At 36.1% G+C, this 27514-nt stretch overlaps 1 protein-coding gene across 3 annotated transcripts in view; it reads right to left on the reverse strand.

Moving 5' to 3' along the window:
* Positions 1-27514, reverse strand: part of CNTN5 (contactin 5) — a 1295471-nt gene that overhangs the window by 961008 nt on the left and 306949 nt on the right. For all 3 annotated transcript variants that reach the window (XM_025420999.3, XM_025420992.3, XM_049098648.1), the window contains exon 2: positions 7087-7224. The gene's annotated coding sequence lies outside the window, so the exon portion shown is untranslated. The remainder of the gene's footprint in view (positions 1-7086; positions 7225-27514) is intronic.

Genomic DNA, 27514 nt, shown 5'->3' on the forward strand with positions numbered 1-27514 from the left:
TACAGATACCAAGAGAACTAATGACAAAATAACAATTTACCATGCTGTAAACTTGCAGTTATTCTACAGCAGATCTGCAAAAAGTATTAATTACCAACATCAAGCTCTGTTTCTACTTTACAGACAAAAGAGTTCTTAAAAGTTTAGATACCAAGATGTTTCACATAATCCTATTTTTCTTTCTTTTTTTTTAAATTGTAGTCACATCTGTCCTTTTGTTCATTCGCAGACTGTTTTTCTTGCTTAAAATATGTATTTATTTATGTTGAAGTAATGAAATTGCTATCAGTATTTCTTCTTAATGTTCAAAATCCTGCTTTTTAAATTTACCTTTTCAATCCAATGAGGTTTTTTTTTGTTTGTTTATTTTTCATGTCATACCGAGAGGCCTTATTTTATTTTTTCTTATGGGTAACCTAGAACAAACTATGAAATCCTTTATTCTTTCTCCACTAATCTGAGTATCACATTACTTGTATACCAAATTTTTATGAAGCCATAGAATATTATCTGTGCTATTTTATTTCAGAGGTCTACTTCAGGAGTCTACCCTATTCCACTAACACACTATCTTAATTATTTGTAAAGTTACACCAAAATAAAACTAGTTAAGGAAGGATTCAATTCATTTTCTGAAATTGAGTCTTCCCATCTATGAACATGATATATCTCTGATTTATGCATTTTTAAGGCTTGTCTGTGTGTGTGTATTTTTGTTTATCTATCTTTAGACATCCTCTGTCTAGACTAGCTCTAAAAATAAAAACTAATGTTATTTTAAGCAGATAAGAATGTAGATATTAGGTGCTTATAAACTGTTAGAAGATCTGAAGAAACAAATGTCAGGAAAGACCACTGTAAATCTTCAATTACCTGCCAGCTTTCAAAGAGTTAGAAACTGCAAAAACTGTAGATAACTGCCAGCAATGATCATAGCTTTCAGTGCCGAGCAGAGGATACTAAGAAAAAAGGATCTGGGGCCACTGTAGCTGGAAGGACAATGATAAGACTTCTGATTCTCTTACACCTTTGATATCTCATGTTTCCTACTGAATGGCACTTATTCCTGAATCTTGGTGGCAAGTCTTCTGAGAAAGGCAGTTGTTAGGCCTCAAGTCTCCCTAATGTATCAGAGAGGACAAGAATGAGGGAATGGTGTTATGCACCAACACAAAATCCAGCAGAGAATTATATAATCACTGTTTCAATTCCAAATGGAAGTTTTTATTCCTTTGTATTCCATTTCTAATATGTATGAACTATGGATCACTTTTCTGTGTTAACCATATAACACAACAGCCCCGGGATGCAAATGTTATTGTTGTAACAAAAGTAGTAGTACCTATTTTTTTCTCCTACCTGCTTTTTCACTCCCTCCATCTTCTCTCTTTCTTTTCTTTTTCTTTCTCTATTTCTTTCTCTCTCTTTCTCTTTCTTTCTTTCTTTCCTTTCTTTCTTTTCCTTCCTTCCTTTCTTGTTCTTTTTTTGTTTCTTTTTTTCTTTTTCTTTCTTTCTTTTAACTTACCAGACTCTATAAAGTTTTGTTCCACTCAGTAGTAAAATAGTATAGTACTTATTCTATCACAATTGTAATCATGGTAAATGCCTTTCAGATACCAAACTCCAAGTATGTTTAAGAGTATGTTTAACATGATTACCATTGTGATCGAATGAGTACCATACTATTTCACCACTGAATAAAACAAAGACTGATAGAGTCTAATCAACTCAAAGAAAGAAAAAGAAAGAAAGTGTGTGTGTGGGAAGATAGATAGATGATAGATAGATAGATAGATAGATAGATAGATAGATAGATAGATGGACTGACCTGTTTAATTACAACAATATGCAGCCTTGCAAAATGAGACATCATCCACCTTTTAAAAATTAAGGCAGTTCGGGGTCCATGGCTATTAAATCAAGTTTCTACAGCTAGCACATTCACAGCAGAGATTCAATCCTGGGTCAGCCTTATCGCAAAGCCTATAATCTTTCCATTTGTCAAAATCACCTCACTACACCCAGAAAATGTGACAGATTTTAGGGAAAAGCCTCTATCTTATTAATCAATGTCTGTCTGGGGTTCACCCTGTATACTAGGCTTCATACAGACTGACTAACTGAAGTTCAGAGACATTTACTGATAGAAAAAGAGACTCTCATATATATTGTAGGATAGATTTGAAGTGTTCAGGTGGCTGAGCATTCAGGCTAATGGTTTCAATTGCTGGTCTATGAGCAAGATTGGATAGAAACTTTCTTATATTTGAAAACTGTTCAAGAAAAATCATTCTGTTTTTTTTGTTTTCCATGCTCAGTCTTCCTTGAAACTTAAAAGTATAGGAAGGTATGACATAGCCTGTTAGCATTTTCTCTGTTTCTGTTAGTTCTTTCCACTAGAGAAATATTCAGTAAGTTATTATTTACTGGGCAAATATCATGTGTGAGATATTTTGCATACATTCACAATACTCTAATTGTTTGGAACTTTATAGTTTATGAATGGTAGCGAAGTTTTATATGCTATAAAAACCTAGGCACTCTGTCATATTTTCACATCAAGATCTATAACTATTTTTTCCTTCTTCTTGCATTGGGCAAACCCAGTTTCCTTTCATATCCTTAGGAATCCCAACTTGAGGAATATTAAAATTCACTATGTCTTCTATGAATAAAGTGATATTAAAAATAATCCCTTGATAGTCAACTCAAATGACCCCCTCCCAACTCTACAACTAGCAGATAGAGATAAATGCTAAGAAATTCATACAACTTCATATTACATAATATTTCATACCAAATGATACTTACTTGTCATTCTGCTTTGGTTCACATAGTAATGTATTTTTTATACTTTATATAGTAAATGTTCCTATAAAAGATTTCAAAATAATATCTTCCAAAAGAAACCCCAAAATAATATCTTCCAAAAGACAAAACAATACAAATATAGTATTTAATACTATACGCAATAAAGTAGCATATAAAAACACTATTATTTACAAATGGCAGAACATAGATGTTGGTAACAAGCACCTCAAATAAAGACTTTATTTTTTCATTGTTTATTTATTTTTAAAAGATTTTATTTATTTATTCATGAGAGACACAAAGAGAGAAAAGCAGAGACACAGGCAGAGGGAGAAGCAGGCTCCATGCAGGGAGCCTGAGGTGGGACTCAATCTTGGGACTCCAGGATCACATCCTAAGCCAAAGGCATATGCTCAACTGCTGATCTACCCAGACGTCCCATAAATATTTTATTATTCAATAACAATTTTGGAAGGAACTGTTCGATCTTCCTTACTGACAGTTAAAAATTGTACATTCTCATTGATTTTGACACACTGCCCCTGAAAGACTATTATGGACATTCCAGTTGTTTAATAATTATTTCAAATATTCACCCAAAATAATCTTCATGGAACTTCCCCATTATTTTAAATGGTCAGTTCTGGACACATAATAAGTAGCAGTGAACATACATAATGCATAAGAGCAACTGTGCATGAGAAGGTTCTTTTATTTTTTTTCTGAATTTTGATGTAATTGTCAAGACCATTAGGATAAAAAATAAATTACCATTTTTGAAGTTGGGAGAACATATCACTATTTTTATCAGCTGTAGTACTCAATGATTGCACATGTTGATAATAAGAAATAGAGTTTTTTTTTTTTTTCCAACAGATGATAAGAATTCTGCCAATTCTGAAAATCTATAACCCTAGAGCCACTCGGACTCTAATGGAATGAAGCTCTTTTGGAACAAAGCCAATGCCTACTGGATAAGAGTTGTGTAAGTTATTGAGTGAAACATTTCATTCTCAGAGGATGAACTCAGGAAACCTTTTAATATATGTTGCTTCCTATTATGGCAGGGATTTAGTTGATTGTGTCAAGATAAAACTGTCAGTGTCTCCCCTGAATGTTTTCAGTAGTTGTAGTGACAGATTAGGTGCAAATACATGAATGAAATGGGGCTTTATTTAAAGTGACACCATGAATCCACTCTCATCAGATTCATCAATTCTAATTCACTTCTGTCTTTTTGGAGTACTCGGGCTGTCTCATTAGTTTCAAAATGCTTCCTATTCTACCAATATGCTTTTCAATTAGTTGGGCAGAGCAATAACAAGAGTGACTTAAAAAGAGTGAACTGTGCTATGCCAAACCTGCTTCCATACATTCCCTGTATAGTTTAATAAGCTCTATATCCTCAACTTGAAACTTGGATTTATTAATAGCTTGACTAAAGCTCTCCTCTCAAAAATTAATTAGTCTTGTTGAGTTACTTCAATTTAATACAATCCAGGTGGTAATTGATAGATTGCACTGGTTTACAGGAGGCAAAGACATTTACACCATTATATTTTTATCTGCTGATATGTCTACCATAAATCTAAATTACATATCAATCATCCATCTGGAAGGGAACATGAGATCCAAAATTCTCTTGTACAGCTGCTATGCTGTGTTCAGTTGTCTTTCTTTGAAAAAGTTACAAGCACTATAAATAAATGGTTTCTAATATTACAAAATCTAATTAAAGTGTCTACATATAATTTATCTATGGTACTCATGATATCATAAAAGTGAAAAGTTAATATAGATTTTGATTTGTTAAGATATTCTAGTGATTAAGAGTTAAAGACAAAATGCTTTATAAACCTTCCAGATGTGTATATATAATTTGTAAATAGAACACATTATTATTTTAATTTTATTTTGTATTATTTTCATGACATTTTGTATGTGTAACCTATTCTGAGATCGTTCTTTTTATAAGATTTTATTCATTTATTCATGAGAGACAGAGAGAGAGAGAGAGAAAGAGAGAGAGAGAGTGAGAGGGGTAGAGACACAGGCAGAAGGAGAAGCAGGCTTCATGCAAGGAGCCCAACGTGGAACTCGATTCTGGGACTCCAGGATCACGCCCTAGGTCAAAGGCAGGCACCAAACTGCTGAGCCACCCAGGGATCCCCCTCTGAGAACATTCTTATTGTAACAAATGGAACTATGGTGGCAAAATTTTGGGGAAAACTGTCTAATATTAAAATGTAAGAATGTACTAATTTATGGCAAATTACTCTTTCCTATAGTTTGAAGTTTCACTATCAGAGACTTTCTAACCACTTTATCTTTTCTCTCTTCTTGTTTCCTAGTCTTTGAGAAAATGTTAAGTTTATGGTTGCTTTTTTTTCCCACAAAATTAATTTAAGGACACCTCATATTTTAAGAGCTTTCAATAAGGGCATTCAATAAAAATGACAAGCTGATATGATTTAATGGAATGAAAGAAAGGTACTTGATATGCAAAATTTTCTGCAATTACCTTCCAGAATTTGGGCCTCACTTGTAGGAAGTCCTGGCAAAACTCCCGAGATTTACATTCTCCTCCAGAACTACCCCCAGATTTAGATTTAGTCACTTTCCTTCTTTAACTCCAATTTTTAAGCTTGAAGATACTGAATAAAATACTTTCCAATATTTTGAATCAATTAACTTGAATTAACCTACCAAATTAGAGGATAGATATACGGAAGCTTTGAAATTAAGTATGATATTGTCAATATTTTATAAATAATTAGAAAACATAAATAAATAATTCTGTTTAAAAATGAATTGACCTCTTTGGTTGATTATCTAAAAATACATCATAAATATAGTTAAGCAGTACATGGTGGATTTAATCTGAGATGATCTGTTAATGTCTACTTACTCATAAATATTAAACATGGATCCAATCATATATTCTAAAATATTTTAATGTATTATTTTTAAATGACGCCTAGATGCAAATAGATGTAATTACTATTTAATGATTTAGGTTGCCTAATAAGTATATAAGAATGTGGAGCTGCTGGGCAAATCACTGTGATAATCATTTTCATTAAAAAAAATCCCTACAAAAAAAAATTCCCTACGAAAGCGGGGATGACAGATTCATTCTGCCCATGACTTCCTGTTTGTATAAGTTAAATAGACTCAAGCCATCAAAAGGAACAAAATCCATCCACTAGCATATTATATGTGTTGAGAAAGAAATAGAAGAGGGTACATCATCAGATGATGGGTTGTGTTCTCTTGTCTCCAACAATTTAGCACAATATTCATGTTCTGGTCATGCTCATATAAAACTATAAATTTAATAAACACAAAATATTTTACTATTTTTTATTAATATTATCTCCAGAATATTTGTAGAGTGTGTTTAACTGATAGAATCAAGTCTTTATTTTTTTTTTCAATTTAAAGATAAAACATTTATTTTGAGTATATAAGATATTAACTTGGGGAGTGGCAAGATGGTGGAAGAGTAGGGTCCCCAAGTCACCTGTCCCCAACAAATTACCTAGATAACCTTCAAATCATCCTGAAAATCTACGAATTCGGCTTGAGATTTAAAGAGAGAACAGCTGGAATGCTACAGTGAGAAGAGTTCACACTTCTATCAAGGTAAGAAGACGGGGAAAAAAGAAATAAAGAAACAAAAGGCCTCCAAGGGGGAGGGGTCCTCCGTATCCATCAAAAGATGAATGGATAAAGAAGATGTGGTGTATGTACACAATGGAATATTACTTAGCCATTAGAAATGACAAATACCCACCATTTGCTTCAATGTGGATGGAACTGGAGGGTATTATGCTGAGTGAAATGAGTCAATCGGAGAAGGACAAACATTATATGTTCTCATTCATTTGGGGAATATAAATAATAGTGAAAGGGAATATAAGGGAAGGGAGAAAAAAGGGGTAGGAAATATCAGAAAGGGAGACAGAACATGTAGACTCCTAAATCTGGGAAATGAACTAGGGGTGGTGGAAGGGGAGGAGGGCGGGGGTGGGGGTGAATGGGTGACGAGCACTTAAGAGGGCAGTTGACGGGATGAGCACTGGGTATTATTCTATATGTTGGCAAATTGAACACCAGTAAAATATAAATTTATTATTAAAAACATAAGATATTAACTTTAACATATTGGGCTACTGTTAAGGAATTTCATAAATGATACCACATGTTTTATGCATTTTTCCTTTCAACATTCCTTTTGATTATAAAGGCAGATTAATAAAGAATGAACTGTACCTGCTTTCTGAAAACAGGGTCCAAGTTATAAACTTCAAAAAAGAACTGGGTTCTGTAAAGATATCCTTTTGCAGTAGTCATGCAAAAATGATGCTTGTAGATCTTAAATGGTGCTAAATAGCAATCCTTGAAGTTCACCTGTTAAGAAACAAGCTCTATTTAGTTATACAGGAAATTATTGTATACTGTTACATTGGTTAACCATATTAACATATACATATGACATTTTAAACACTAGACATTTATTAGTCATTGCTTTTCCAGATTTAATTTCCCTCTATAATGTATATTTTATAATAATCATAAAAGAATATCACTTTAATCCAATTTTCATGGATTTCAATAGCTTAAAACATTTAACACATAATAAACACAGGACATCAATCATAAAGCAATGAACTTAAACTATACACCAGAGCATATGGCTTAACATATTTATAGAACATTCCTTCCAACATTAGAAGAATCCATATTCTTCTTATTGATATATGAAACTTTTTAAAGACTAGGAATTGGTTAAACAACATAAGTCAGTAACTTTAAGAGTATTGAAATCATATCATATCAAATCATATCTTTTCCAACCACAGTGATATGGAAATCAAAATCAATTACAAGATGAAAACTGGAAAATTCACAAATACATGGAGAGTAAGCAACATGCTACTGAACAACAAATGGATCAAAGAAGAAATCAAGTGAAAAGTCAAAAAATATCATATCTTAAGATAAATGAAAATGTAACTGTAACATATTAAAATTTATGGGATGCAGTAAAATCGATTCGAAGAGGGAAGTGCATAGCAAATAAATAAATACTCCAGCATTAAGGAAAATATTAAATAACCAACTTAACTTTATACTTCAAGGAACCAGGAAAATAACAAACTAAATCCAAAGTTAATAGAGTCAAAAAGTGATTTTTAAGGGCTGGAGGATGGGTGATATAAAGAGAGTCTGATGAAAGGGTATACAGTTTTAGCTATAGGATAAAAAAAATTGAGTATCTAAAGTAAAACACATTGACTGCACTTGATAACACTCTATTGTATAACTGAAATTTGCTAAGATAGTAAGATTAAATATTTTCTAAATAAATAAATAAATAAATAAATAAATAAATAAATAAATAGTTGATGAATGTGTTAATTCACTAGATGGGGGAAATCTTTCACAATATATTTGAGTATTAAATCATCACAATGTACATTTATATATCTTACAATTTTATATGTTAATTGTAATTCAGTAAAGCTGAAATAGATTGGTAGAGCTAAGATGGTGGCATAGAAGGAGGATACTAGGCTTGCCTCACCCCTCAAACACAGCTAGATAACTATCAAAGAACACCTTTGAAATCAACTCAAAGACTGATAGAACAAACTGCACAACTAGAGGGAGAAAAAAGCCACTATTGAAGAAGGTAGGGGGTGCAAAGACATGGTTTGGAGGAGAAATGGATCACAGGTGCTGTGGAGAGAAGAGAACCTTGGTTATAGAGAAGGGTAAGAGAGAGAGAGGATTCCACAGGTATATGCAAAGGAGAATACTCCCCCAAAGCCATTGACTGGGAGAATAAGACAAAGTGATTTTTTTTGTGAGTTTCTGTAACCAGTGGGTCTCAAAAACTGGAGGTTTAGAGGTTCATGGGTTTGGCTGGATTAGAATAGGACCTCTTCTTCATCAGACATTACTGACAGGAATAGGAAACATAATAGGATTTTCTAACACAGGGAAGACAAATAACTAGACAAATGCCAAGTTGGAGTACTTGATCCCACAAGAAAGAACAAGAAAAGATAATGGCCAGAGATCTAATTTAAACACATTAATAATCTGCCTGATGTAGAATTTAAAGCAACAATTATAAGGCTATATGCTAGGCTTGAGAAAAACATGGAAGATATCAGGAGCACCCTTATCACAGGGAGAAAAGTGCTAAAAAAAATCAGGATGAAATGAAAAATGTAATATCTGAGATACAAAACTCACCAGATGTAATAATCACTAGAAGAAGAGGAATGAATAAATGATATAGAAGACAGACTTATGGAAAGTAATGAAGCTGAACAAAAGAGAAAGAATGATGGATCAACAGAGTAGACTTAGGGACCTCAGTGACTCCATCAAGTATAATAACATTTGTATCATAGGCTCCTAGAAAAAGAAGAGAGAAAAAGAGGGAAGAAGGTTTATTTGAGGAAATAATCATGGAAAACTTCCCTCATCTTGGGAAGTAAACAGACATCAAGGAGGCACAGAGAACTCCCATCAAAATGAACAAAAGCAGGACAATACCAAGATATATTGTAGTTAAATTTGCAAAATACAGTGATAAAGAAAAAAAAAAAAAGAAACCAAAAGCAGTGTCACAAAGGAAGTGCCTAACTTGTAAGGAAATACCCACAAAGTTAGCAGTAGATATCTCCACAGAAACTTGCCAAGCTAAAAGACAACATCATGAAATATTTAACATGCTAAATCTACACAAGAAAATTCTATCTAGCAGGATTATTATTCAGTATAGAAGGAGAGATAAACACTTTCTGAGTAAAACAAAAACTAAAAGAGTTCCTCACCACTAAACTAACCCTACAAGCAATATTAAAGGGAACTCATTGAGTGAGAAAGAATAGAAAGGGACATAGAAAATCTCCAGAAATGGGATGCCTGGGTGGCTCAGTGGTTGACTGTTTGCCTTTGACAGGTCATGATCCCCGGGTCCCAGGATCAAGTCCCACATCGGGCTCCCAGCATGGAGCCTGCTTCTCCCTTTGCATGTGTCTCTGCCTTTGTCTCTCCGTGTCTCTCATGAATGAATAAATAAAATCTTAAAAAAATCTCCAGAAACAATGACAAAACAAGTACTTTAATTGTACTAAATACATATCTATCAATAATTACTCTGAATGTAAATTATTTAAATGCTCCAATCAAAAGACATGGGGTGTCAGCATGGACAAAAACAAAAAGCATTTATATGTTGCCTACAAGAGACTCATTTTAGATCTAAAGACAACTGTGGATTGAAAATGATGTGATGGAAAAACATTTATCATACAAATAGACATCAAAAGAAAGCCAGAGTAGTAATATTTATATTAGACAAACTAGATTTTATTTATTTATTTATTTATTTATTTATTTATTTATTTATTTATTTATGAGAGACAGAGAGAGAGAGAAAGGCAGAGACACAGGCAGAGGAAGAAGCAGCCTCCATGCAGGGAGCCCGATGTGGGACTCGATCCTGAGTCTCCAGGATCATGCCCTGGGCTGAAGGCGGCACTAGACCACTGAGCCACCTGGGATGCCCCAAACTAGATTTTAAAACAAATACTGTAACAAGAGATGAAGAAGAACACTATATAATATTAAAGGGGACTATCCAATAGGAAGGTATAACGAGTATAAATATTTACACCCCCAACTTGGGAGCATCCACATATATAAAACAATTAATAACAAACCTAAGGTAACTAATTGATAAGAATATACTAATGAAGACTTCAATAGTCTATTTAAATCAATGGGCAGAGAATCAATCTAAAGAGAAAATTAACAAGGAAACGATGGCTTTGAATGACACACCAGACCACATAGACAAACCTGGGCCAAAATATTCAGAATATTTCATCCTATTTTGTTTTAAAGATTTTATTTATTTATTTATGATAGACACACACACAAACACACACACACACACACACACACACACACACAGAGGCAGAGACACAGACAGGGAGAAGCAGGCTCCCAGCAAGGAGCCTGATGTGAGACTTGATCCCAGGACCCAAGGATCATGCCCTGAGCCAAAGGCAGATGTTCAACCGCTGAGCCACCCAGGTGTCCCAGAACATTTCATCCTAAAGCAGCAGAATACACATCATTTCCTAGTGCCAGTGGGACATTCTTAAGAATAGACCACGTACTGGGTCACAAATCAGGTCTCAACAAGTACAAAGACTAAGATCATATCAGGCATCTTTTCTGACCACAATGCTATGAAACTTGAAGTCAACAACAAGAAAAAAAAAAAAAAAAAAGGAAAGACTACTAGTATATGGAGGTTAAACAAAATGATACTAAGGAATGAATGGATCACTCAGGAAACTAAAGAAGAATGAAAAAATATATGGAAGCAAATGAAAATGAAAACACAATGGTCCAAAACCTTTAGGATGTACCAAAAATAATCATAAGAGGGAAACATATAGCATTACAGGCCTACCCCAGGAAGTAAGAACAATCTCAAATGAATAACTTAACATTACACCTGAAGGAGCTAGAGAAAGAACACAAATAAAGCCTAAAGTCAGCAGAAGGGAAATCATAAAGATTGGAGCGGAAATAAATGATATTAAAACCTAACAAAACAAAGCAAAGCAAAACCAAACCAAAACAGTAGAACCTATCAATGAAATCAGAAGCTGATTCTTTGAAAAAAAAAAAAATTAAGTTGATAACCCCTTCACCAGACTTATCAAGAGTCCCACATCGGGCTCCCTGCATGGAGCCTACTTCTCCCTCTGCCTGTGTCTCTGCCTCTCTCTCTCTCTCTCTCTCTCTCTCTCTGTCTTTCATGAATAAATAGATAAAATCTTTTAAAAATTTTTTAAAAAGCCACAAATGAAAAAGAAAAAATAATAATATGAGAATACAAAGGATTATAAGAGAATACCACAAAAAAATATAGCCAACAAATTGGACAACCTGGAAGAAATAAATTCCTAGCCACATATAATCTACTAAAATTAAAACAGGAAGATGTAGAGAACTTAAACAGATTGATAACCAGCAAAGAAATCAAATCAATAATCAAAAATCTCCCAACAACAACAACAAAAAGCCCAGGACCAAATGGCTTCCCAGGCAAATTCTATACAAATTTTAAAGAAGAGTTAATACCTATTCTTCTCAGGGATGCCTGGGGTGACTCAGCAGTTGAGCATCTGCCGTTGGCTCAGGGCCTGATTCCCAGGATCGAGTCCGCATCGGGCTCCTAACATGGAGCCTGCTTCTCCTCTCTCTGCCGGTGTCTCACCTCTCTTTCTGTGTCTTTCATGAATAAATAAAATCTTTAAAAAAATACCTATTCTTCTCAAACTATTCCAAAACTAGAAATGGTAGAAATGGAAGGAACATGTTCAAACTCATCCTGTGAGGTCAGCATTACCCTGATTCCAAAACCAAAGACCCCAATAAAAAATAAAACTACAGGCTAATATCCTTGATGAACATGGATGCAGAAAATTTCAACAAAATACTAGCAAATTGAATCCCAAAGTATATTAAAAGAACCATTCACCTGGTCAAGTGGGGTTTATTCCTGGACTACAAAGGTAGTTCAATATTTGCAAATCAATCCTTATGATGCATCGTATTAATAAAATAGGATAAGAACCATATGATCCTCTCAGTAGTGTGGGACCCAGGAAATTGAACAAAAGCCGCCCCCCCCCCCCGCCCCCCCGGAGGAGCAGAGCAGGACTGACTCTATTTGGGGCTGCCCCCGCCTTGGCCTTGTGCCGCCTGCTTCTTCCTTAGGGCCCCGCCCCGCCCTAGTCAAGCCCAGGGCACACCCTCACCGACACCGGCTCAGAGGACCAGCGGGACTGGGCGACTTTCCGCGCATCCCATGGGCCTCGGGCCCCTATAACGCTGCTGCCTCTTAGCTCGCGTCCAAGTCCCTGCTCCGCCGCGTCGGGTGCGCTTGGACCCAGGCTCGAGCTTGTAATCAACCCTCCCTCGTGTGTCTGCATCCGGGTCGGCTCCTCGGTGGTTTCTCGGATTCGCGATCTTGGCACAACAAGTAGATGCAGATAAAGCATTTGACAAAGTACAACATTTATTTGTGGTAAGAACCCCTCAACAAAGTAGGGATAGAGGAAACATACCTCAAAATCACAAAGGCCGTATATGAAAAACTCACAGCTAATACTATTCTTAATGGGAAAAAACTGAGAGCTTTTTCTCTATGGTCAGGAACACGACAGGGATGTCCACTCTCACCACTGTTGTTCAACATAGTACTTGAAGTCCTAGCCTCAGCAATCAGAGAGCAAAAAGAAATAAAATGTATCCAAATCGGCAAGGAAGAAGTCACATTTTCACTATTTGTAGATGATATGATTCTCCATATAGAAAACCCCAGAGACTCCACCAAAAAATTGCTAGAACTGATAAATGAGCTCATGAAGTTGTTAGAAATAAATCAATGTAGAGAAATCTGCAGCATTTCCATTCACCAATAATGAAGCAGCACAAAAAGAAATCAAGGAATCATTCCCATTTACAATTGCACCAAAAAACCATTAGACACCTAGGAATAACCTAAACAAAGATGACAAGACCTTTACTCTTAAAACTATAAAACACAGCTAAAAGCAATTAAAGATGACATAAAGAAATGGAAAAATCTTCCATGTTCATGGACTGGAAGAACAAATATTACTAAAATATCTATACTACCCAAAGCAATCAACACATTTAAAATTCCTATCAAAATATCACTAGTATTTTTCACAGAACTAGGGCAACAATTCTAAAATTTATGGAAGCACTAAACAGCTTGAATAGCCAAAGCTACCTTGAAAAAGAAAAGAAAAGCATGAAGCATCACAATTCTGGACTTCAAGTTATATCACAAAGCTGCAGTCATCAAGATAGCATAATACTGGAACAAACATAGACACATAGATCAATAAAACAAAACAGAAAGCCCAGAAATAAACTCATAAATATATAGGCAATTAATCTTTGACAAAGTAGAAAAGAATATCTAATGGAAAATGTCTCTTCAACAAGTGTTGTTGGGAACACTTGACAGCAACATGCAGAAAAATGAAACTGGACCACCTCCTTACACCATACAAAAAAATAAATTCAAAATAAATGAAAGACATAAATGTGAGACAGGAAATAATAAAACTCCTAGAAGAGAATTCAAACAGTAACCTCTTTGACATTGGCCATTAGGAACTTTTTACTAAATATGTTTCCTGAGGCAAGTGAAACAAAAGCAAAAATGAAACACTGAGATTTCATCAAGATAAAAATCTTCTGCACAGTGAAGGAAACAATCATCAAAACTAATTGTCAGTCCACGGAATGGGAGAAGATATTTGCAAATACCAGATCTGATAGGGTTTGTATCAAAAATATTTAAAAACTTATAAAACTCAACCCCCCCAAAAAAAAATCCAGTTAAAAAATGAACAGAAGCCCTGAGCAGACATTTTCCAAAGAAGAGATGGCCACAGACACATGAAAAGATGTTAAATACCACTCACCATCAGGGAAATGCAAATCAAAATGATGATGAGATACTACCTTCTCCCTGTTAGAATGGCTAAAATCAAAAACACAAGAAAAAGTAAGTGTTGGCAAGAATGTGAACAAAAAGGAATCTGCGTGCACCGTTGGTAGGAACGCAGACTTGTGCAGTCATTCTGGAAAACAGCATGAAGATTCCTTAAAAAGTCAAAAATAGGACTCGCCTATGATCCAGCAATAGCACTACTAGGTATTTATCAAAGTGATACAAAAATACTGCTTTTCTTTTTTTTTTAAGATTTATTTTTATTTATTTATGATAGACCTAGAGAGAGAGGCAGAGACACAGGCAGAGGGAGAGGCAGGCTCCACGCACCGGGAGCCCGACGTGGGACTTGATCCCGGGTCTCCAGGATCGCTCCCTGGGCCAAAGGCAGGCGCGAAACCGCTGAGCCACCCAGGGATCCCCAAAATACTGCTTTTCTAAGGCATACATGCCCCCTAATATTTATATTAGCATTATAAAATGTCCATGGACTGATGAATGGATAAAGAAGATGTGGTATACATACAAGGGAATATTACTCAGCCATAAAAAGAATGAAATCTGCCTTTTGCAATGATGTGGATGGAACTAGGGAATTAAGCAAAATAAGTCGGAGAGAGACAAATACTGTATGATTTCACTCATACATGGAATTTAAGAAACAAAACAGATGAACATATTTAAAAAGAGAGGAAGAGAGACAGGGAGAGGCAAACCAGGAAACAGACTCTTTTTTTTTTAATTTTTATTTATTTATGATAGTCACAGAGAGAGAGAGAGAGAGAGAGAGAGAGGCAGAGACACAGGCAGAGGGAGAAGCAGGCTCCATGCACCGGGAGCCCGACGTGGGATTCGATCCCGGGTCTCCAGGATCGTGCCCTGGGCCAAAGGCAGGCGCCAAACCGCTGCACCACTCAGGGATCCCACAGACTCTTAACTAAAGAAAAAAATTAGGTTGGTGGAAGGGAGGTAGATGGGGAATGGGTTAAATGGGTGATAGATTAAGGAGGGCACCAGTATTGATAAGCACTGGATGTTGTACATGTGTTGAATTTAGTAATTCTACACCTGAAACCAATATTCCACTGTGTGTTAACCAATTGGAATTTAAATAAGAGCTTTTTAAAAAGCTTAAATAAAAACAAAACAAAACAAAAAAAACAGTTAACACATGAAGTTATACCTATATTTCAGGTTTTTAAGGTTTTTATAATAATTCTATCTTAGCATTCACAATATTAAATTATATTTATTATTCCCTTGATTTAAAGACTTTGCAATATGTATTGGTCATTAAAATCTTAAAAATGACTTACATTTTAAATATGTTTGAAAGTTATACAAGAGCACCTTATTTGGTTACCTGGAAGGAATTTACATATATGGGACCATCCATGTTCTTTTTACTTCTAATTAAGTTCATTGCTCCAATGAAATTCCTTACTCAGTAACATTTGTATTGTCCTACATGTATTCTTTGATGGGTTTGAATGTGCCAACATCAAAACCAGAGCAAATCTTACCACATATAATACACTTTATTTTAAATAACTAAACTGGAATATAAGTTCTGGAACATTAGTTTGCTGACTTCAAAGTAACTGGAGGCCATTTGCTGAGATTCCATGTTAAGATAATACCGAGAGTTAAAGGAAACCTGTCTGTACATTTCATGATTAGATTGAGAAAAAGTATTTAAGTTTCTTGTAGTCTTCATGATCAAAAATTATTGATCTTTATGGTTTTTTTTAAAGATTTTATTTATTTATTCATGAGACACAGAGAGAAGAGAGAGAGAGAGAAAGAGAGAGAGAGAGAGGCAGAGACACAGGCCGAGAGAGAAGCAGGCTCATCACAGGGAGCCTGATGTGGGGCTTCGATTCCGGGACTCCAGGACGATGCCCTGGACCCAAGCAGGCACCAAACCGCTAAGCCACCAGGCATCCCTTTATGGTTCTTTTTTATATTAGTTGGAAGTATAAGAAATTGACATTGGAATTGACATGGAATAAATATCAAAAATTTTGTGAGCCAACCAGTGATTTTATCTAATCCTGCCTTGCATTTCTGACATCAAGTACAAATTCTAAATCTCTAAATAGCACACAAAATCACTTTTTTAGTAACAGTAAAAGTTATTTTTTTCTATTTCACACTACATGTACAATACTATGTGAGGAAACATATTTTAAGTTCACTTAAATCATTGTGCTTTTAACAAGTAAAAATGTCTATTTTTGTGAGGAATGAGCAGAGGTTTCTTTTTCTCACTTTTTTTTACCTCTGTTTCTCCTGCCTTCCTTTCCTCCTATTCCATTTTTTCCTTCCTTCTTTCTCCCTTCCTTCTTTTTTAACATGTGGCAATTATCATTTCTACTCTATCCTTTAGAGCACAGAATTTAAAAAAAGAAAAAGGAAACTCATTTTTTTCCTGAAGTTGTAAATTCTGGCAGAGTGATAGTTACCTGAGTAAACAGCAAAAGCTTACTTAAGGACGTAAAGAGTTCTGTTTTCTTTCAGTTTGGACTTTCATTAAGAAGAATTATTTAAGAGTCAGAATTCTGTGTCCCCATTTTTGTCATTATTTCCTAGTGAAGACATTGCACATCATTTTTGTTTCCTATTTCATGAAATTGATGAGAAAATTAAACAAAATAACGCACATAAACTTACCTATGTGCATTACTTGTATTGAGCATTTAATAAATATCACAAATTACTATTTTTCCACTTTAATTATGAATTAATATAGCAAAATAAAGAAGAGGAAATTTGAACCAGAAACATTTATAGACAGAGTGATAACTATGCGCAGGCATAGAGAGTAGGTGATCATCTGCAAGCTAAGGAGAGAGATTTAGAAGAAATGAAACCTAGCAATACCTTGGTGTTGACCTTATAGCTTCCAAAATTGTGAGAAAATCTATTTCTGTTATTTAAGCCACCAGTCTGTGGTATTGTGTTAAGGTATGTTTATATATGGGGTGGGCACTCTATCATCTACTAAGAAAGATACATTAAAAAACAAATACAAGCATTATAAACAAACACACAAACAAACACACAGAATGGCTTGGCCAACTAACTAAAGCCAGTCCCTGTTGTCAGCCAATCAAGTATTAGCGCGTGGCCTCTAGACAGAGTGGCAACCTTACCAAAGACAGAGGTTAGGTGTTGGCCCAGCAACATGAGCACACACTTAATAAAGCTGATCCAACTACTACCATTACAGAATATTCTAACTATGTTAAGCCCATGCACTGCCACTAATTTGACCCTATTCCATGAGGACTTCTTTTTTTTTTTTTTTAAGATTTTATTTGTTCATTAGAGACACACAAAGAAAGGCAGAGACACAGGCAGAGGGAGTAGCAGACTCCTTGTAGGGAGCCTGATGTGGGACTCAATCCCGGGACCCTGGGATCATGACCTGAGCCAAAGGGAGATGCTCAACCACTGAGCCATCCAAGTGCCCCTATTCCATGAGAACTTTAATCAGTTTGTTGGTAGCAAGTTAAATATGTTGGTATCCTTCCAATCTAGAAGGGGAAGGGATTCTCCCTGACTAGGATTAACATATACTTTAGGTATGGGTTTCTTTCTTGCCCTCAGGTCTTCAGTCAGCACCACTCTCAAAGAAGTTACCAAATGTTATAGCCGTGACACAGACCTTGCATAACATTGCATAGGACCAATGGCCACACTTAACAACAAAAGAGGTACCTCAGTGGACAAAGGGACATGGAATTCCTCAATTGATCACATACCTTACTACCCAGAGACTCAACAGGATTATTCCTAATAGTATTTAAATACTTGTGTCTCCTCCATCTTAAAAATATATATGTAATATAATTATTAATATTAATATATACAAATATTTGAACACTCTGTATTAGTGTTCTCCAGAGAAACAGAACTTTTTTTTCTTACTCTTGGGGGGGGGGTTAACTTTATTTTATTTTTTTCATTATTCTTTTTAAAATTCAATTTGCCAACATACAGTATAACGCTTAGTGCTCATCCCATCAAGTGACCACCTCAGTGCCTGTTACCCCAAACCACAGCCCACCTCACCTTCCACAACCCTTTGTTCGTTTCCCAGAATTAGGAGTCTCTCATGGTTTGTCACTCTTTCTAATTTTTTCCACTCAGTTCCCCTCTTTTCCCTAATAATTCCTTTCACTATATCTTATATTCCCCGTAGGAGTGAAACCATATGATGATTGTCTTTTCTCCAAATGACTGATTTCACTCAGCATAATATCTTCTAGCTCCACCCATGTCGAAGCAAATGGTGGGTATTCGTCCTTTCTGATGGCTGAGGAATATTCCATTGTATACATAGACCACATCTTCTTTATCCATCATCTTTCGATGGACACCGAGGCTCCTTCCACAGTTTGGCTACAGTGGACATTGCTGTTATAAACATTGGGGTGCAGGTATTCTGCCGTTTCACTGCATCTGTATCTTTGGGGTAAATCCCCAGCAGTGCAATTGCTGGGTCGTAGGGCAGGTCTATTTTTCACTCTTTGAGGAACCTCCACACAGTTTCCAGAGTGGCTGCACCAGTTCACATTCCCACCAACAGTGCAAGAGGGTTCCCCTTTCTCCACATGCTCTGCAACATTTGTTGTTTCCTGTCTTGTTAATTGTCATCATTCTCACTGGTGTGAGATGATATCTCAGTGGTTTTGATTTGTATTTCCCTGATGGCAAGGAATATGGAGCATTTTCTCATGTGCTTGTTGGCTGTGTGTATATCTTCTTTGGAGAAATGTCTATTCTTCTCTTCTGCCCATTTCATGAGTGGATCGTTTCTTGGGAGTTGAGGTTGATAAATTCTTTACAGATCTTGGATACTAGCCCTTTATCTGATACTTCATTTGCAAATATCTTTTCCCATTCTGCAGGTTGTCTTTTAGTTTTGTTGTTTCCTTCAGGTGCAGAAGCTTTTTAACATGATGATGTCTCAATAGTTTATTTTTGCTTTTTTTTTTTTTTTTTTTTTTTTTTTTTTTGCCTTCACAGATGTATTTTGCAAGAAGTTTCTGTGGCCAAGTTCAAAAAGGGTGTTGTTGGGGTTCTCCTCTAGGATTTTGATGGATTCCAATCTCACATTTAGATCTTACACCCATTTTTAGTTTATCTTTATATTTGGTGTGAGAAAATGGTCTAGTTCCATTCTTCTACACGTGGCTGTCCAATTTTCCCAGCACCGTTTATTGGAGAGACTGTCATTTTTCAAGTGGAATTTTTTTCCTGCTTTGTTGAATATCACTTTACCATAGACTTGAGGGCCCATTTCTGGGTTCCCTATTCTGTTCCATTGATCTCTGTGTCTATTTTTGTACCAGTACCACACTGTCCTGATGATCACAGCTTTGTAGTACAGCTTGAAATCTGGCATTATGATGCCCCCGGCTCTGGTTTTTTTCTTTTTCAGTATTCCTTTGTCTATTCAGGATCCTTTTTTTAAAAAAACATTTTATTTATTTATTAATGAGAGACACAGAGAGAAAGAGAGGCAGAGACACAGGCAGAGGGACAAGCAGGCTCCATGCAGGGAGCCCGACGTGGGACTCGATCCCGGGTCTCCAGGATCATGCCCCAGGCTGAAGGCAGGTGCTAAACCACTGAGCCACCCGGGCTGCCCATATTCAGGATCTTTTCTGATTCCATACAAATCTTAAGATTATTTGTTCCAACTCTCTGAAGAAAGTCCATCGTATTTGATAGGTATTGCGTTGAACATGTACATTACCCTGGGTACCCTAGACATTTTCACAGTATTTATTCTTCCAATCCATGAGCATGGAATATTTTCTATCTCCTGTGTCTTCCTCAATATTTTTCAGAAATGTTTTGTAGTCTTTAGGGTATAGATCCTTTACCTCATTGGTTAGGTCTGCTGTGCTGATTCTCAGGTGTGTGTGCCTGGGTAGAGATGCCCCACCCCTGCCAGGTGCCGGGCTCAGTATGAGCTGTTTATTCTGTGAGGCCTTTGTTCCCTAGAGGCTCCACCTCTCCCAGGTTTAAGGTGAAAAGAAGAGGAAAAAAAAAGAGAGAGAGAGGCCAGATGTCTAGCTCCAGAGCCAAGAGCTCCCCATGAGTGCCAAACTACATTCTCCCAGTCCACACTGGTCCAGATGCTCCTGGGGGCAGGCAAAGTTGCACTGACCTGCACACATTGAAGGGCCCCCAGAATTTTTCCTGTGCAGGGCCCTCCCAGGGTCCACTTCTCCCTATGGGAATGGGGGATAGCCATCTTTGCTGCGATGTCCTCAGATCGAGGGCCCTGAGCTGCTCGACCTGCACTCCCAAGGTCCACCTCTCCCAAAGGGAACAGAGAACAGCCACCTCCCTCTGTTGCCAGGATCTAGGGTAAAGAGGGCTCTGGTGCTGGCCTGCATAACCAGCACGCTTCTCCCAAATGCCCCGGAGGGTTGCAGCATTCCAGCCCTTTACTGAGATCCCGCCACAGTTTTTGGTGAGCTTTCTCCTGGGCACCCTTACTCTTATTGTGTCTCTGGGAATATTGAGGCTTCACTGCCCCTCCTGCGATTCTGCCTTATTTCCCTACTGAGCACCTTCTCAGTCAGGGAAGACTTGTTCAAGGCTGGGCTTTCATGTCCGGGCTTTCCGAGGCTGGGCTTTTGAGCCAGACGTTTCATAGCTCTGCTTTCAGGCCTGGTTTGCCCAGCATGCCCAGCTCCCCTCCCCCACTTTTTTTCCTTCACCTTCCAACCTTTAAAGAAGTGAATGCTTTTCTCTCTGTAGCCTTCCAGCTGTTCTTTCTGTACATCTCAGGTTGAATTCATGGGTGTTCAGGATGTTTTGAAAGTTATCTAGGTAAGTTTGTGGGACCAGATGAGTTGAGGACTCCTACTCTTCTGCCATCTTGCCTCCTCCCAGAATTAATAAGGATTTATTTATATTTATATTTATTTTTTATATTTATATAAATATACTACCCGGAATTAAGCTAATGGGAACTGTAATTATGGAGACTGATAAGTTGCAACATTTGGAGTCAGCAACCTAGAGATGCAGGAGAGCTGGTGGTATAGTCTAATGCTGAAGGCCTAAGAACCAGGAAAGCCAATTGTTATAGCTATATAGCCTGAAGTCTGGCAGGCCTTGGTCTCAAACGGAAGAAGAGCCCATGTTTCATTTCAAGTCTGAAGACTGGAAAAAAAATTGATGTTTGAACTTGAAGGCAAGGGAAATCTGCTCTTACTCACTAGAATGTTAGTCTTTTTGTTCTATTCAGACATTTAATTGGTTGGATAGATAGGATTCACTCACATAAGGAAAGGCAATCCATGTTACTTTGCCTATGGATTCAAGTATTAATTACATGCAGAAATACCCTCACAAGACACACCCAGAATGATCCAATGTCTGGGCATCCTGTGGCCCAGTCAAGTTGACACATAAATCTAAGAATCACACTTTCTTCACCTCACATCCTCCTCTAATTTTTGTTTTATTCACTCCCATGCAACACAACCTCAAAAGAGATATCTATACTTACTGTCTACATTTTAATTCCTTTTCCCATTGACACCTACTTTCATTCTCAGTACTCCATTTTCTTTTCTTGAACCCTAGCATGATCATATTCTTCTATCAAGCTTTTAAGTGTGGGATTCATCAAAAGTTGATCCTGGACTTCTTTAATCTCTATACTCTCTTCATATGTAAATAATGACATCAGTATACCACCATGTGCACAAACAAATTCTAAATTTACAACCTGTTTTCTCTCGGATTTTTTAAAATTATGACAAAAATAGTAAGTCTAAAATTGTGGCTAGGAACTACATTGGCTTAGCTCATCAACTCTCCCAACAACAGTAACAATAACCACTTCATCTCCTTGAGTTCTTTATCTCAAGTAACGATTCCTGTTGTGAAAGTAGTAGATCTTAAAACCATCTCTGATATCTCATTCTTTCCCATCCATGAATTCAGTTACTTACCATATCACGCTTATTTGATCCCTATGTATGTTTCAGATCTTTGTATTCTCCATTTCCATGACCACACTTGTTTAACTGAGAATATTTTTGGCATTTGCCATTGAATTAGTCTCCTTTTACTCCACTATTGGCTCATGTTCTCATGTTAAAATGTTTTTTCATGCTTTAGTCAGAATGACAGTTCAAACTGCAAATCAGATAAACGGCTGGATATGAGTTTTCTTGCTTATGCTTATGCATGTGCATGCAACTAATGACCTCAAAAATACATGTATATACATCTAGTTATATGTATAAAATACATTTATATAAAATAAATGCATATACATGTATTATTGAGGTCATTAATTGTATACATATATATGTTTATTGCGGTCATATGTATGTATATACACATATACTTTAAAAATTTATGTAACTCAATACACATAATTATGTGCTATTCACCATTCTCATTCTTGGAAATTCAATGTGAACAAAATAAAGACCCACCCTTAGCAAATACAAGAGAGCAAGACTGATGAACAGCCAATTACAGTGTGTGCTAAGTCTATAATTGGGTTCAGCCTGGTGGTATGGAGTCACAGGGAGAGCACCCAGCCCATTGGTGAACATTCAGGGAAAGACTTTCAAGAGGGAGGTAGGTACATCTAAGCTGAGGAAAACAGAACTAAATCTAGCATGGATGGTCATAGTCATGATCATGGAGATGAATCATGTGGTTAAGGATTTTGTTTGCTGCATTTAGGGAACTCAAACTTGTTTACCAGGTTGTTGTGAGAAATAAAAATAGTCCATTGAATAAATGCCAATGTCAACACTAGTTTATATATTATACATATATTAGAGACCATAGTTTTTTTTTAAAAAACTTCTAAATATATTAAACCACTTAAGCTTCAACCTGGATTTCTAATGTCAAGACACTTTTTTTTTTTTTTCAGGGAAGCTATAGCACACAGGAGTTTACAGAGTAAGTAAATGTCAGAATCCAGAATAGCACACACCATTCCACTTTTCCTTTAAATAGGATATAAAATTCTGTCATTTCTAAGTTGACTTAATTAGTACTATGTAGAAAACTGCTCAAATAATTAATGTTAAATATTCTTGTCTTTTCAAGGATATTGAGGATCATGACTTTTAAGTTAAGTGTTGTTTATATTGTAGAGAACTATTTATGAAACAATTTATAATGATACCAGGTGGATCATCCTAATTCCAGATTAACTACATCCCACTGACATAATTTCTTCCCCACCCTGCTGCCACCTGTCTGGTACCAAACCTATTCAGCTGTGGAAAATGACAGCTGGTCCTTCAGGCGGGGAAGTGGTGGGAGCAGGAGTCAGGTGAAAATGACTCATTAGTAATGAAATGGAAAAATTGTGCAGATTTCCCTGTGGACATTCTGGATGATGCACAGCTCTTTTTTTCCAAGGCTCCCCTCTCTCTCTGATTGCTCAGTTGAGGGTTAATTGCAAAACAAAACAAAACAAAACAGAATGTATTTAATTCTCAAAAGTTTTTGAAATTACTATGATGCGATTCTATCATATCTGTCAATGCATTTATATTCTCTTAACACAAGTTGAAATTCCCATTTTGACACAAATCACAGCAAAGTGCCAAAAGAAAAATACTCTGATGTTTTAGCTTTCTGAGCATGTTCAGGAATATTACATTAGAAAGAACTCTGGAATTTGGAGTGGGCATACTGAATTTTAGTTACACATCAGCTACACAAAATCACATCGTTCTGTTAATCATCTGGACATCAGAATGTACCTGAAGAAAACAGAATTTAATGGGCATAGTGATTAGATTATGCTTAGTCATAAATTTTCTCTCCCTTTCCTGTTTCCTTTACCTCTATTTACTTGAGGTTATTAATGGATTACTAATTTATCTTAAATATTTCTCTTATATTTGTGAGTTTTATACAGTTTAAAGATATTTTTCATTGGGTATGTGGAATATTTGAAATATCAATAAAGACAAAGTTCTATATTCAGCTTTTCAAATATGGAGTTTTCAGCAAAGTACAAAAGAGCTCTGTTATCATGAAATTAAAAATAAAGACTTTTTACAAAAATTACTCATAATACTCTATCCATATACACTTCCCATATCCTATTAGTATCAATACATTTATAGGAAATTATTTTATAGTAAGTTCATTGTTGTATAATTCCTCCTAAATGCTCTTGAAACTATGGAAAGTTAATTATGGTTAGCTAAATATTCACATTTTTTAGACAAAAGTGATAGCAATATTAAATTGATAAGAAATAAATGTTAATTTATGAAAAAGAATGGTTAATGCATTGTGGCACCCTGATAGTAAACAGTAGTGTGTACCTTTTAGGATCTTGGCTCTCAAGAATATGTCCGAATATTAGTGACACACTGATGTGCCAAGAAAAACCCTGAAAAGACCAAGATAGGCTGACATAGTTCCAAAAATAAACTTTTCTTAGACCACATCTCACTTTCTATCATTTGAACTCCTTTCTCACATACTTGCACTTTTCTGACCTTTTTCATTTCCTGACACCCCAAAGCTCTGCCTTTAGTAACAGCCACTAGAAGTCATAGTGTTGCATCTGTCACTATTAGCTAAGAATACCATCCAACTTCAAGGTAACTAGAATTTTTGTCTGTTTTGTCTGGCAAAAAAGCCAAGTCTTTTTTGGTTTCCACAGTTTGGGGTCAAAAGGGCTGTCTGTAGCAAATAACTGAGCATAGAATTTTGTTGAAATATTTCATTTCACTAAACCATGAACTCTCAGGCCAACCTTGTTACTGCCATTTGTCACACATTTACCACATGTGTCTTCTATCTTGAAAAACTCTCACCTCCCCTAAGTCCAATGTCATGGAACAAAATTGCTTTTCAGACACCACACTAAAAATCTTCACAAAGGATGTAGCAGGCTGAAGTCAGTTTTTACAGACTTTATTCTCTTAGTGTGCTGACAATCTGTGAGAGCAACTAAAGCTGAAAAAGGTCTTTCCTGCTTTTCTACCACTGGCACTGCAGCTGTTAGCACTTCTGGTGTCAAGGTACAAATGTCGTGAAGGTACTGTCAGTAAAATAACAGCCATGAAAAACTGCCTGGCAGTCTGGCTAACTGCCAGAGCCCTTAATCGTCTCATTATACGCTGCTTGGAGGTGGACTTCTGTTATTACTGTTCCCTCCAATTGCTCTTAATTGAAGCAGAGGGATTTGCTTCACATCATTGAAATGAAAGAGTGTTTTGTGACTGTTTAAGAGTGTAATTTCAAAATTGAATACCTATACCTACTTTCAAAATTGAGGTGCCTATGACATCATAGTTAAGCCTTCTGTAATTCATACAGGTGTGTCATGGGAGGAAGAGTTTGAATTGAAATCATTCCATAGTTCACCACCCCAGAGTCTTCCATGAAGAAGAGTATATTTGGAAACTTCTTCAAATAGATAAAAGGTGAATAACATTTAAAGGTCTACTGTGACAACTATATGTCTTCTAATTAAAGAAAATTGTCCAGATATAAGTATAAATGACTGATCAACGAAGTGATTTCTTGGACTTTAAGAGATAATTCTATAATTTAGTACAAAAAAGCATAAAGAATTTTATATCTTTTCTAAACTCTGTCACTTAATTTTGGTACAATGCATCACAACAAAGGGGCAGTAGGAAGATGTCTTTCTTCAGGCAGTCATGGTGTTGATGAGGGATTTGAATATTGACAAACTCTGTGGCATCGTCAATTACTTTCTGATTTGCAGTTAGCACCATATTTAATCTTGGATATGGTAATTTACTAACCTATTTGTCAGTGTCTCCAGGATGCCTTTGGGCTTGGAGCAAAGCTTATAGACACTATTTCTGGAGACATCTGTCACCAGAGGCATAATCAGAAAAGCAAGAATGGTCCCTCTAGAAAAAAAAAATGGCATATGCTTCCTTTACCATCCAACTAAAAACTAAAAGTACCATCCAACTAAAAAGACAAGTATCATAGGCATCATTTTCCCAAGTCCACATCTCATATGTATATGCATATGTCTACACATTTCCACAAGGTACACAAATTCATTTCCTTCTATATCATGTGTACCATTCTACCAAAACTGCTTTGCTAAGGTTATAGCAGACTGATAATTAAAATAAATAATTATGAAAAAAATTACTGGCTTGTATTAGATGTTTAATCAATGAAGACCCTTCACTGTCTAATTGTCAACGTTAGTTGCCCATTTTTTAGGATTTATCTTTCAGAATTCTACGTGTCTAATGAATACACCCATCTGGATATCTTATCGGCCCTTCAACCTTAATACTTTCATATCATATCTCATAACTTTTACTTTTTCAATGTTATCTATTTTCCTATGACTCGGTCATCCATGTATTTTCTTGGAAAAGCAAAGTAAAACAAAGCAAAATATGAAGTATCTTTTTCCCTGACATATACCTTACCTCAACTTTTTCATCTAAGATTTCACTATATTCTATGTTCATTACTCAGAAAATATGCCAAATCTGGCTCCAACTTTGATCCTGAAGTTAAGCCTGAAGTTTCTTGGCAATAGCAAAGGCCTCCTAACATTTTTTCCTGTCCCTTTTTCTCTCTTCACCTCCATTCTTTCTATCCTTTATTATTATTTTTGTATATATTTTATTGGGGTTTGAAATGCCAACATATAGCATAACACCCAGTGCTCATCCCATCCAGTGCCCCCCTCAGTGCCTGTCACCCAGTCACTCCATCCCCCCCAGCCACCTCCCCTTCCATTACCCCTTGTTCATTTCCCAGAGTTAGGAATCTCTCACGCTCTGTCCCCCTCACTGATATTTCCCACTCATTTTCCCTCCTTTCCCCTTTATTCCCTTTCACTATTTTTTATATTCCTCCAAATGAATGAGACCATATAATATTTGTCTTTCTACAATTGACTTACTTCACTCAGCATAATAGCCTCCAGTTCCATCCACATTGAAGCAAATGTGAGTATTTGTCATTTCTAATGGCTGAGTAATATTCCATTGTATACATAAACCACATCTTCTTTATCCACTCATCTTTCGATGGACACTGAGGCTCCTTCCACAATTTGGCTATTGT

The sequence above is a fragment of the Canis lupus genome, chromosome 21 (assembly GCF_003254725.2).
Source record: "Canis lupus dingo isolate Sandy chromosome 21, ASM325472v2, whole genome shotgun sequence".
NCBI classification, from domain to species: Eukaryota; Metazoa; Chordata; class Mammalia; order Carnivora; family Canidae; genus Canis; species Canis lupus.